Here is a 12,679-nt window from a genome sequence, read left to right as displayed (position 1 = left end):
GGAGATGCAACCAAAACATAAGACAATTCCGATGAGAATCAATGGTTTTCTATATCAACCAGAACTGATTCAACGTGAATTGCTAGCCAATAATGTTATTCCTAGGTTCATCATCTTCATACTGCAGTATCGTGCAATGCAGAAATCAGCATTTAAGTATGATCTCCTAGTGTTTTGTTCTATCAAAACTTCTGTTAAAACTGGAAGGAGTGTAATTCAGGGGTACACTATTGTATTATCAATTTCTCAAAGTGGTATATGACAAATCTGAAAACTCAATTTCAAGTGCGTACGTAACCTAGACAAGGAGAAAGAAAGTCGATCTAATCGCTCAAGCTAAGACAAGAAAAAGTTGATGCTGCCCTGATGAGGACATGACTACCTTGAATACGACCAAAAAATATTGCATACATGCATATTTGTCAGGTAATTTCTAGTGCAAACTATTCAATAATCTATTTTTGTTATCCAGAACAAAAATACTTTACACACTTTTGTGTTTTGTCTAATTGTGATGATACCACTTGATAGAGGCGAGGGTGTCCTGATCTTTCGGTGAGATGATAACTATCGATTTGGTGGAGACGACTTTGACGATCTGACTACAAACGTGCACGATGTTGCGCCTTAGCAATCGCTAAATCAATTTCCTGAGGTTACTGATGATGTCGGAAGCACGGTCAGCCTAACCACGAAGGTCTATTCCTGCAAGCAATGGAAGAACGAGCAAGAATATGATAGCAATCTGAATATTGCAAATATATATGAAGTATTAATGATGGTGGGGATCCGTAAGCAGTCTTGGTCTGGTCGTTGGACACAAACAAAGTACACAAAGTTGCAATGGCTAACTTTTAACTAAACAAATTCCAAGGAAAAAGCTATTAGATAGATCTACTTATATAGGAGCAAGGGGTGGCGGCCAAGGAGGTGGGAGGACGTCCCAAGGCAGCCTAAAACTAATCCTAGGTCGTACAAGGCTCATGGGCCCAAGTGGAGGTGATGCAACACCTTTGGGCTTGTAGTTTGACACGGATTCTGTTACAACATCAGATTGTTTCGTCCATATCTCAATGCTCCGGACGAATTTGAAGGTGAATCCAATTGGGTTGGAAAGAGCACGAAATCTAGTTTTCAACAAAAAAAAGAATCACCCAATTTGGAGTCCATATGAAAAAGTTGGTGTTTTGATTCAGGTATGTCTGTGCAGTCCGAATCTGAATCCAGAATGTGAAAGACTTGGACTCTATCTTCTCTTGGCCCGAAAGTGACGTGAGAGGACTTTTTGAACAGAACCTAAACTTCTCATTTTCCCTTATTTTCCCTTATCTTCATATGTAGATTGTACAAATATTCCATACATCTGCAATTAGACAGAACACAAAAGTGTGAAGTATTTTTGTTCTGGATAACATAAATAAATTATTAAATAGTTTGCATTAGAAATCACCTGACAAATATGCATGTATGCAATATTTCTGGTCGTATCCAAGGTAGTCATGTCCTCATCATGCCCTAACATTTTTTTCCCTGTTATATTTTATTTGTTTTACTACTGCCTTCAATTTGCAAAAACTGGTTCGATTTCGGCATGTGATGCCATACTAGCAGTGGTGTAGTATTACAGTGCCAATTCACAATGAATTTTGTAGCAGTGAGGCGATCACTTTCAAAACCCATCCTTAGGAAGACAGAATCGAACATCAACGTATCATCAAGACACGCTACATAAGCAAGGCGACTGAAAGATTCCGCAGTAGCCAAGGCCGAAACTATGAACACGCTACAGAGGCCTTCGTCGAAGCGGAATCGAACCAAATATGACGCCGTCTAAATTACAGCTAGTACAGGAAGTTACCGAATAAACTTATCACCCCGTCAGCCGCCGCCTACAAGGGTCAGCACGGTGAAGGGCGCCCACTGCTCGCCGCCCAGGCTGCCGTCGCCCCTGCGGCTGCGGCAGCTAATGCATTGAGTATATTTTGGGGGAGTATATCCACTCTCGTACAGCAGTACTAGGTTTTTTTAGGCCAACTAGTGCTATACTACTGGTGGCTGGGGCGCCACCTGGTGGCGCCTCTTGAGGTGTTACTGTGCGCACTAACCAAGCTACTGTAGTTATTAACGTGTTGACAGTGTAGATAAGCGGCACTGGTTAAAAATATAACACCATACCATCAATTATCAAGCAAGAACTCTGCTTCCATTAATTATAGTAACCGCTTGTCTTAGAAACAATTTTCTGCAACAGCACATGCATATAACCAATTAAAAATGACAGAGGAGATGCAATGAAATGTAAGCTATATGAATTGCTTCATAGGAGTGTGTTGTTACGTATATGAATAGGAGAAGATCCAGAGCACAACTGACAAGAAATATGATACGATCTCTCTCCTGGTGCCCTCAACTGCACAAGCAAGATATAAGATATTAAGCAATTTTACAAACACTTCATATCTATAAATTCAACGAGTACTCTCTAACATATACTTTGAAAAGAAGAGGTCTTATTCATCATTTCACAAACCTGCATATTAGTGTAGCAAGCAAAGACATGCAAAATATTTTATTTAATCTTTGAAGACATGCAAAACGCGAAGAAGACGGTGTCCCGGATCGGGCCATCATCACGGGGGGTCATGTCGCCACCATCATGCCGGCCATGAAGACATATGATTTTCTAAGAGAATTTACCTTAAGGTTTACTAATGAAAACATGACAAGAGAAGAACTAAAGATTAATTTAATTAACCTCTATGTTAGCTCTAAGCAATCTTGGTATATGGGTTAGACCGTAGGTCGCACCGATACCTAAAGTTCTTGTAGGTTGTTTGCAAAGATGAAGGATTGAATAATTACGAAGTTGCGACAAAATGATTTAAATACCAAGAGTTTTAAAACAGAGGAAAGGTGGGAAGGGAAGCGACCTGATTGGTGCTCTTCAGGTAGAGATGAAAGACAAAAAGACTGCCAAAAAACCACACACAAATAAAACAGTAGATGATCCGAATCACTCAGGCAGGTGTCTTCAACATTGCCCTCTAAATCGATGAATCCTCTGCATCTTTGATCTTAATTATGTACACCCAACAGAACCCAGACACATAGAGGCAGAGTAATGTGGTCAAGAATACAAACATATATAATAAACGATAATTACGCTGCACGAGAAAAGTTGGTAGTTAGCACCAAACATTGATTAATAGTTGCAATAGAGATTCACCATGCAGATTCGGATGACAATGAAATATATTAGACTATTAGGCATTAATATAGTTACCAGTCCTATGCATTGACCAACCCAAGGACAGTGATGATCAAAACGCTCCACACAGTTGTTACAGATAGAACAGTGAGAAGAACGAGGCGGCGGATGCTGCAGGCAGGTGTCATAGTACTTGACCTTTGCATCGGTTCCATTTACAGTATCATTGTTACGAGGCACCATACCAGGATCTCTACAGAGGTAAGAAGCAGCAGCGTCAAATCCTGGAAAATGAAAGGAACCAGCTTCAGACGAGTGTGAACACTACAACAGTGCATATTCATATGACCTGAGGAGAGGACAGAAGCATGAAAGATCACAAAATGTTTCACATGTATTCCCAAATAAGACTGTTGCTGAAACACATCCAAACTGCAGCTAATCAAGGGAAACAATAAAAGAATTTAAGCTGAGAAGAAGTAAAGATTAATTTAATTTACCTCTATGTCTGCTCCAAGAAATTTCTTTTGCATTTTAGCGCTTCATGCAAATAGCTTACAACAACAAGAACATTTCCGGTACCTTCTTCCATCATATCCACTTTTCAACAATTCAGTAAATGGCAGTCAGTTCCTAAATGATATTGTTCGCAAAGTAAACCCGGGAATGCCAAGTCTCCATCGACTGCTTGCGAAGGATTAAGATTCTGCTATTAGTAAGTAGGTACAGTACACATCTTGTCATGCAAACAACATCTGTTAAATTTCTAAATTAAAATAACAACCACATTACAGCAAAAAAGAAACACACATATATCTACCTCAATTACCAAAAGCACATATTTCCTGCGACTTAACTCTGTTAACCATAAAATATCAATTCAGGTTCAAAGCTTATTCAATAGAAATCCCACTGAATGGTCCCTACTGGAACAAAAAGAGATCACACATGATGCATACAGAAGGCAAATGATTTTCAAAGTGTAACCTAAGCAAGCGCCACAAAATACCGTACTGCAAGGGAGACTTGACTCAATTGGGTTTGACACTCGGTTCAAAAAGCAGTACCATTTTAGAGTTTTTGACAACAAGTTAACATTATTGGAGAACATCTCACGTGCCACATCTTCGTCAGATTATCTATTTTGTAGTACATTCTGTTTAGATATTACAACAAAAAGAGCATAGCAATGCCTTGGGCTTGATGATGTTGGATATGCAAAGCTTGAACATCTGCATTGGACCGGAATGCCACCGATGTTGCCACTTTCGGTAAGCCTCATATGACTCTGGTAGTTCGCATTGGCACTGCCCATAGTAAGGCAACCACATCAGATCAATTGAACTGGTCAGCAGAATTATCAAACTACATATTTATTCAAAAAAATTGGTCATATCAATACCTCGACGTTGTTCAGGACGAGCAATGTCCATGTCCTCCGCTATTGTCCGTTCCATCCACCCATGCAGGGTTGAGCAGGACGGGCATCTGATGACGATCTTGCGCTTCGCTTCCTCTTCGATCATGATCTCTTGGTCCCGGCACTCGGCACTGCAGAATGCCTTTTCACCGATGCAATGGCACACAACAATTAAATCAGTATGCCTTTCTGTCTGAAGATGCATAGAAAGAAACAGTTGTTGTGTCAAATAATGCAATTGGATGAATGATTACACCGAAGCAATATGTTCAGTTGCTGTACAAAGAAACAATTGGATGAATTTTTCAAGTTTTCACAAGGTTTCTTCCCCAAATGTATATGGGATGTTCCCAGGCGAACAACACCGCAATTATTGGTTGGATAAACTGTTTTCATTCAGGTGTAATCATCGGAGTATCTTCAAACTGAAACTCTGAAAGACTGGGCGTAGTGATAGATGTAAATGCAGTTTCCTTACAGCTTCTTGCAAGTGAAGCAGGAGCTCAAGAAGTCTGCTTGGCACTAGAGTGAGCGCCATCTGACCGAGCGGCCTCGGACCAGACTTCACATCCCCGTGCAAGAACTTGTTGAGGGCACCAACATGCCAGCGGTGGCCAGGCCGTACAGGAGATTATCTTGCCCCCAAGCTTTGGCTGCGATTGGCCGTCCCCGCCGCAGCCTTTGGTCGTGGAGGGGTGCAGCCATGCGTCCTGAGGTTCAGGCGCGGGCTGAGCAGGCAGCTCTTGGCAGCATTGACGCCCCACCGGGCGCGAGGGCACAACGACCACTTTGAGCCCGAGCCCCACAGGATCCATGGATCCGGATTGAGAAGAGAAAGGGGTAGGAGACGAGGCCACATAGAGAGAGAGGGGGGAGGGTGATTAGAAGGTGATGAAAATTTATGATCCCAATTTCTGAAAACATGCAAAGGCCATTTGGAATCATACACACATATCAACATTGTTCCATCCTTCCAGATCATGGTAGCTTTCCTTACTGAAATCCTTGAACATAGAGTCTACACGGTACCTAATGTATCCTTCCCATTGATGCAAGGAATCAACTGTCTGCGTCAGCTATAATAATAATATAAGGAGGAGGTGGGGACAGTATGTAACTTTCTTCTTGGATGGCAAAGACAAAAAATGTAACTGAAGGCCTGAAGCATCAAAATAGACACAGACATGATATCCATCAGACCATCAATTCAAAATGATTACAAAAATGGAGCAAAATCTCTCCCCAAATAAACATTTAGTTCATTCTCAAAGCTAAGATACCCTCAAAACATGAGAAGAGAGTGCTGATAATTAGTATTACCAAATCTGTTAGTTATCATTCGGCAGAGGAGACGCCACTGCTGACAATCCTTCTTCCCGAACATGGCGACATCGGGTTCGACGAGTTGAGTAGCTTGGCGATGATAATGGCCACTCCACAAAATAAGACGGGCCGGTTGCCCCACACAACCCTTCTTCAGCGCTCCACCCGTATCCACGCCTCACGCCTCCCGATCCCCTCCAGCTAGCATAGATGAGGTTAGGGAAGAGGAGATAAGAGAGCACTAAGTAGAAGAAAAGACCAGGAGCTAGCGGTGAGCAAATCCGCGGCGGCTTACCTCGACTTGCCATCCTCATCGACGTGTCCCTCTGCCGCAGTTTGTGGCAGTTCAGCCTCGTCCGGTTGAGCGCCAACAAGGAAGAAGGAGCAGAGCCCAGGCGGGGGCTGGAGGAGGTGGAGCTCAGGAGGGGACATGGAGAGGGGCGACCTCGAGCGAAGTGGGGGAGGGCGGCGGCGGCCACGTTTTTCCTAACCCTAGGAGGAAGACGCTGGGTGTGAGGGCCTGAGGGGCGAAAGAGTCGCTAGTCAATCCCGCAATTCGTGCGCTCGACCATACTCCTATCTCTTTTTTTTCTCTTCATTCCCGCGGCACTGTAAATCGACGTGGCCATCACGAGAGCTCGCCCTTTGCGCGACGATAAATGTGTGCGATGCTACAAACCGTTGAGGGGGGTGAGCGATTGGCAAGGGTCTCGTTGTTTTCCTCTCCTCCGTGCGGCTGGAATCCTAGCCGCGGTCAGGGAGGCCGATCTTCCAACGCCGTTCTCCGGCGGCTCCCCTCTACCGGCGACCTCGGTCGTCGGTGGTGAGAGGGGTCGCCGGATCCACGTATGTGGATTGTTTTTTTACTCCCTCGTAGTCTAGGTTTTTAGGTTGTTTATTGTTTTTACTTCAGCGGCAACGATGACAGCGTTGAATAAAGATTCTTGTGATTGGGGATGACAGCGTTTTCCTGACGAGGCCATCGGTCCTATGGTTGGGAATGGATTTGGAAACCAGTCTGTTCAAGTAAGGATGGCGTGGCGGCGGCGACATCCTTGTGGTGGACCTGTGTCCTCGTGCTCCGCCGTTGCGACGGCGTTTGCTCCAGCGTCGACACGGAGCTTGGGAGGTAGTCAAGGAGCGGATGCAGATTATGGTCTACAACGACGATATCTGGAAGACGGAGCATGTGTTGGGCTCGTGGTTCGTGGATGGCAGGTATGGTTTCCTCCTTCGGCGTTTTAGTCATGCTCGGGTGCCATATCTGGAGTTCGATGGTGTGTCCGGGGTGTTGTCCCGGTCTGATTCGTTCAACGGCAAGGGCTTCATTTTTGGTGAGCCACCTTGGAGGTCCGCAAAACTGCATATCAACGATGGAGCCGCGTCGAGCTCTAGTGAGGAGGTGAGTCGCCATTCTTTTCTTCGGTGGTTGCTTTGTGGTGCCGGAGGCAGGTGACAGGCGTTTATGTCAAGCTCAGAGATGTTCTACTATCTTTCCAGTTTTGTCATGTCGGTCTTTACGTGACTTGTACTTTGTTCGTTATGATATGAATGAGACATGTATTACCATGCAAAAAAAAAGTAGTGCTATACTAGGTAAGTTAGAGCGTCTCCTCCCCTGCCCCCGCGTCGCCTAACCTAGGTGACATGGGGGCGAGATCCGCCGCCGGCCCAAAGGCCTCCTCCCACGTCCTCTCTCCCATGTCGCCGCCGGAAGCCACACCCGTAGCCTAGCCGGTGATGGCGGCGGCAGGGCTTTCCCCCTCACGTGGTGGTTGCGTCCTCCCCTGGCGGCGGTGGCGCACAGAACTACAAGATACCGGCGGCGTGGTGCGGCTGGTTCCCGGCACCATGGTCCGGCGGCGAGTGTGACAGCGGTGTCAGCGCAGGCGCGATACCGCGGCAGAGGAGCCCCTATGGCGGAGGCCCATATCGCGAATCTCGCCGTACCGAGATGGGCTTCGGCGGGCCGACGGATCTGGTGAGTGTCTATAGGCGGGCATGGTAGGCCTGACGACGCCGGCCTAGGCACCATGGTGGTGCCGTGGCCGGTCAGGCGGCGGCGGCCTAGATTTTCCGTCTAGTCCCCGGCAGCGATGGTGGCGGTTCGTGTACAAGTTGCTTGATGGAGGTCCTCTGTTCAGAACCGGGTGAAAACCTGGCCAAGGCCGGCGGTGACGGTGCTGGTATGTGGTGTTTCCTTCTTGAAGGCATCGCCAAGGAGAAGTTCAAGACGACTATCTGCTACCTCCGAGGGAAACCATAGATAAGTAGATCGGATGACGGCGGCGGGTTGGTGTCGTTTCCTCCTTGGGGCGTCATTCTTGGAGGCGTGCATGAGATCGAGGGACCAGTGGGCGGCTTTCTTGGTGGAGCGGTGCTTCATCCTACACATTGATGACGGCGGATCTCGGCAGTGTGGCGTAGTGGAGACTCGGTGCCCGATGTACGAGGATGGACTCGCACAGGAGGACGACGCTGTCTGGCATCATGGTGGCGTCGATGGTAGAGAGACCTGGCACGGTAGATGCAACAGTACATCTCTGAAGATGGATTGGTGGCAGGTGGCTGCGGCGGCCTCATACCCGGCAGGCGTCCTGGTTGAGAAGTGCACCGGACTGATGGGTGCCCCATACCCGACAGGCGTCCTGCTTGGGACCTCAGGTCTTAGATGGTAGGTTTGGCTACGAGGTCTGTTTGGTATTAGGCCCAGACTATCAGCATCCCTACATCAACTGGATAGGAGTAGCGACAGATGTTGCCTAGACGATGGCTTTAGGCTTACTGTTGTATGACTTTGTAAGGTCTTATGTGAATTTTTAATAAAGTGACTACATGCATCGTCCAGATGCAGAGGCCGGGGGTCCTCCTCCATTTCTAAAAAAAGTTAAGTTAGAAAAAATCACTCATGTGCCAAACAACTGGAACTCTAGCCGTCGCCAGGAGAGGCCAATCTACCGGCGGCTCCCCTCCACCGACGACCGAGAGGTCGTCGGTTGTGAGGGGGGTCGTCGGATCCCGCGCGTGGGTCAAGTAGCTTTAGATATTATAGGTGAAGGAAATATGCCCTAGAGGCAATAATAAAGTTGTTATTTATATTTCCTTATATCATGATAAATGTTTATTATTAATGCTAGAATTGTATTAACCGGAAACTTAGTACATGTGTGAATACATAGACAAATAAAGTGTCACTAGTATGCCTCTACTTGACTAGCTCGTTGAATCAAAGATAGTTAAGTTTCCTGGCCATAGACATGAGTTGTCATTTGATTAACGGGATCACATCATTAGAGAATGATGTGATTGACTTGACCCATTCCATTAGCTTAGCACTTGATCGTTTAGTATATTGCTATTGCTTTCTTCATGACTTATACATGTTCCTATGACTATGAGATTATGCAACTCCCAAATACCGGAGGAACACTTTGTGTACTACCAAACGTCACAACGTAACTGGGTGATTATAAAGATGCTCTACAGGTGTCTCCGATGGTGTTTGTTGAGTTTGCATAGATCGATATTAGGATTTCTCACTCCGATTGTCGGAGAGGTATCTCTGGGCCCTCTCGGTAATGCACATCACTATAAGCCTTGCAAGCAATGTAACAAATAAATTAGTTGTGAGATGATGCATTACAGAACGAGTAAAGAGACTTGCCAGTAACGAGATTGAACTAGGTATTGAGATACCGACGATCGAATCTCAGGCAAGTAACATACCGATGACAAAGGGAACAACGTATGCTGTTATGCGGTTTGACCGATAAAGATCTTCGCAGAATATGTGGGAGCCAATATGAACATCTAGGTTCCGCTATTGATTATTGACCGGAGTCGTGTCTCGGTCATGTCTACATAGTTCTCGAACCCGTAGGGTCCGCACGCTTAAAGTTCTGTGATGATCGATATTATGAGTTTATATGTTTTGATGTACCGAAGGTAGTTCGGAGTCCCGGATATGATCACGGACATGACGAGGAGTCTTGAAATGGTCGAGACATAAAGATCGATATATTGGACGACTATGTTTGGACTCCGGAATGGTTCCGGGTAAGTTCGGGCAATTACCGGAGTACCGAGGGGTTACCGGAACCTCCCGCGGAGTATATGGGCCCTAATGGGCTTTAGTGGAGAGAGAGAGGGGCGGCCAGGGCAGGCCGCGAGCCCCCTCCCCCTTGGGTCCGAATTGGACTAGGGAAGGGGGGCGCCCCCCTTTCCTTCTCCCTCTCTCCTCCTTCCTTCTCTCCTACTCCAACTAGGGAAAGGGGGAATCCTACTCCCGGTGGGAGTAGGACTCTTCCCAGGGTGCGCCATGAGAGGGCTGGCCCTCCCCCTCCTCCACTCCTTTATATACGGGGAGGGGGGCACCCCATAGACACACAAGTTGATCATTGTCTTAGCCGTGTGTGGTGCCCCCTCCACCATAATCCACCTCGGTCATATCGTTGAGTTCTTGGGACATCACCGAGCTGAACGTGTGCAGATCGTGGAGGTGTCGTACTTTCGATACTAGGATCGGTCGGATCGTGAAGACGTACGACTACATCAACCGCGTTGTCACAACGCTTTTGCTTTCGGTCTACAAGGGTACGTGGACAACACTCTCCCCTCTCGTTGCTATGCATCATGATAACCCACAAGTATAGGGATCGCAACAGTTTTCGAGGGTAGAGTATTCAACCCAAATTTATTGATTCGACACAAGGGGAGACAAAGAATATTCTCAAGTATTAGCAGCTGAGTTGTCAATTCAACCACACCTGGATAACTTAACATCTACAGCAAAGTATTTAGTAGCAAAGTAGTATGGAAGTAACGGTAACGGTGGCAAAAGTAACAGTAGCGGCTTTGTAGTAATTGTAACAGTGGCAACAAAAAAAAGTAACTAAGCAAAGATCAATATGTGAAAAGCTCGTAGGCAATGGATCAATGATGGATAATTATGTTGGATGCGATTCTTCATGCAATAGTTATAACATAGGGTGACACAGAACTAGCTCCAATTCATCAATGTAATGTAGGCATGTATTCCGAATATAGTCATATGTGCTTATGGAAAAGAACTTGCATGACATCTTTTGTCCTACCCTCCCGTGGCAGCGGGGTCCTATTGGAACCTAAGTGATATTAAGGCCTCCTTTTAATAGAGTACCAGACCAAAGCATTAACACTTAGTGAATACACGAACTCCTCAAACTACAGTCATCATCGGGAGTGGTCCCGTTTATTGTCACTTCGGGGTTACCGGATCATAACACATAGTAGGTGACTATTGATTTGCAAGATAGGATCAAGAACTCACATATATTCATGAAAACATAATAGGTTCATATCTGAACTCATGGCACTCGGGCCCTAGTGACAAGCATTAAGCATAGCAAAGTCATAGCAACATCAATCTCAGAACATAGTTGATACTAGGGATCAAACCCTAACAAAACTAACTCGATTACATGACAAATCTCATCCAACCCATCACCGTCCAGCAAGCCTATGATGGAATTACTCACGCACGGTGGTGAGCATCATGAAATTGGTGATGGAGGAAGGTTGATGATGACGACGGCGACGGATTCCCCTCTCCGAAGCCCCGAACGGACTCCATATCAGCCCTCCCGAGAGAGTTTAGGGCTTGGCGGCGGCTCCGTATCGTAAAACGCGATGAATCCTTCTCTCTGTTTTTTTCTCCCTGAACGTGAATATATGGAGTTGGAGTTGAGGCCGGTGGAGCACCAGGGGGCCCACGAAGCAGGGGCGCGCCCTAGGGGGGTGGGCGTGCCCCCCACCCTCGTGGACAGGTTGTGGGCCCCTGGTCTTGATTCTTTCGCCAATATTTTTTATATTCCAAAAATATTCTCCGTGAAGTTTCAGGTCATTCCGAGAACTTTTATTTCTGCACAAAAATAACACCATGGCAATTCTGCTGAAAACAGCGTCAGTCCGGGTTAGTTCCATTCAAATTATGCAAGTTAGAGTTCAAAACAAGGGCAAAAGTGTTTGGAAAAGTAGATACGATGGAGACGTATCAACTCCCCCAAGCTTAAACCTTTGCTTGTCCTCAAGCAATTCAGTTGACAAACTGAAAGTGATAAAGAAAAACTTTTACAAACTCTGTTTGCTCTTGTTGTTGTAAATATGTAAAACCAGCAGTCAAGTTTTCAGCAAAGATTATGAACTAACCATAATCATAATAACATTTAGGTCTCATGTTTACTCATATCAATGGCATAATCAACTAGCGAGCAATAATAATAAATCTCAGATGACAACACTTTCTCAAAGCAATTATAATATGATATAATAAGATGGTATCTCTCTAGCCCTTTCTGAGACCGCAAAACATAAATGCAGAGCACCTTTAAAGAGCAAGGACTGACTAGACATTGTAATTCATGGTAAAAGAGATCCAGTCATACTCAATGTAAACTAATAGTAATGCATATAAATGACATCATTGCTCTCCAACTGGTGCTTTTTAATAAGAGGATGATGACTCAACATAAAAGTAAATAGATAGGCCCTTCTCACAGGGAAGCAGGGATCTGTAGAGGTGCCAGAGCTCAGTTTTTGAAATAGAGATAAATAATATTTTGAGCGGCATACTTTCATTCTCAACATAACAACCGAGAGATCTCGGTATCTTGCATGCTACACACATTATAGGCGGTTCCCAAGCAGAATGGTAAAGTTTATACTCCCCCACTACCAACAAGCATCAATCC

At 45.6% G+C, this 12,679-nt stretch overlaps 1 long non-coding RNA gene and 1 other non-coding gene across 5 annotated transcripts; both read right to left on the bottom strand.

Annotated features, from left to right (window-relative positions):
• Window positions 1-829: 829 nt before the first annotated feature.
• LOC125554625 (uncharacterized) lies at window positions 830-3,202 on the bottom strand. The gene is made up of 2 exons (XR_015600353.1): window positions 2,338-3,202; window positions 830-2,242 (listed from the first exon to the last, which is right to left on the bottom strand). It is a non-coding gene; the product is annotated as an uncharacterized LOC125554625 (transcript).
• A 506-nt stretch (window positions 3,203-3,708) lies between these two features.
• LOC125550799 (uncharacterized) lies at window positions 3,709-6,561 on the bottom strand. 4 transcript variants are annotated; one of them, XR_015600352.1, is made up of 6 exons: window positions 6,247-6,561; window positions 5,949-6,152; window positions 5,107-5,787; window positions 4,611-4,821; window positions 4,402-4,515; window positions 3,709-3,892 (listed from the first exon to the last, which is right to left on the bottom strand). It is a non-coding gene; the product is annotated as an uncharacterized LOC125550799 (long non-coding RNA). The 4 variants fall into 4 exon arrangements; XR_015600351.1 differs by lacking the exon at window positions 3,709-3,892 and having other exon boundaries at window positions 4,235-4,515; XR_007301868.2 differs by lacking the exons at window positions 3,709-3,892; window positions 5,107-5,787 and having other exon boundaries at window positions 4,235-4,515; window positions 6,247-6,547.
• Window positions 6,562-12,679: the final 6,118 nt, after the last annotated feature.

Source organism: Triticum urartu, chromosome 4A, assembly GCF_056163025.1.
Source record: "Triticum urartu cultivar PI428250 chromosome 4A, HENAU_Tu73, whole genome shotgun sequence".
NCBI lineage: Eukaryota > Viridiplantae > Streptophyta > Magnoliopsida > Poales > Poaceae > Triticum > Triticum urartu.
Note: the sequence above shows the minus strand (reverse complement) of the source record. Positions and strands in the feature narration are given on the sequence as shown.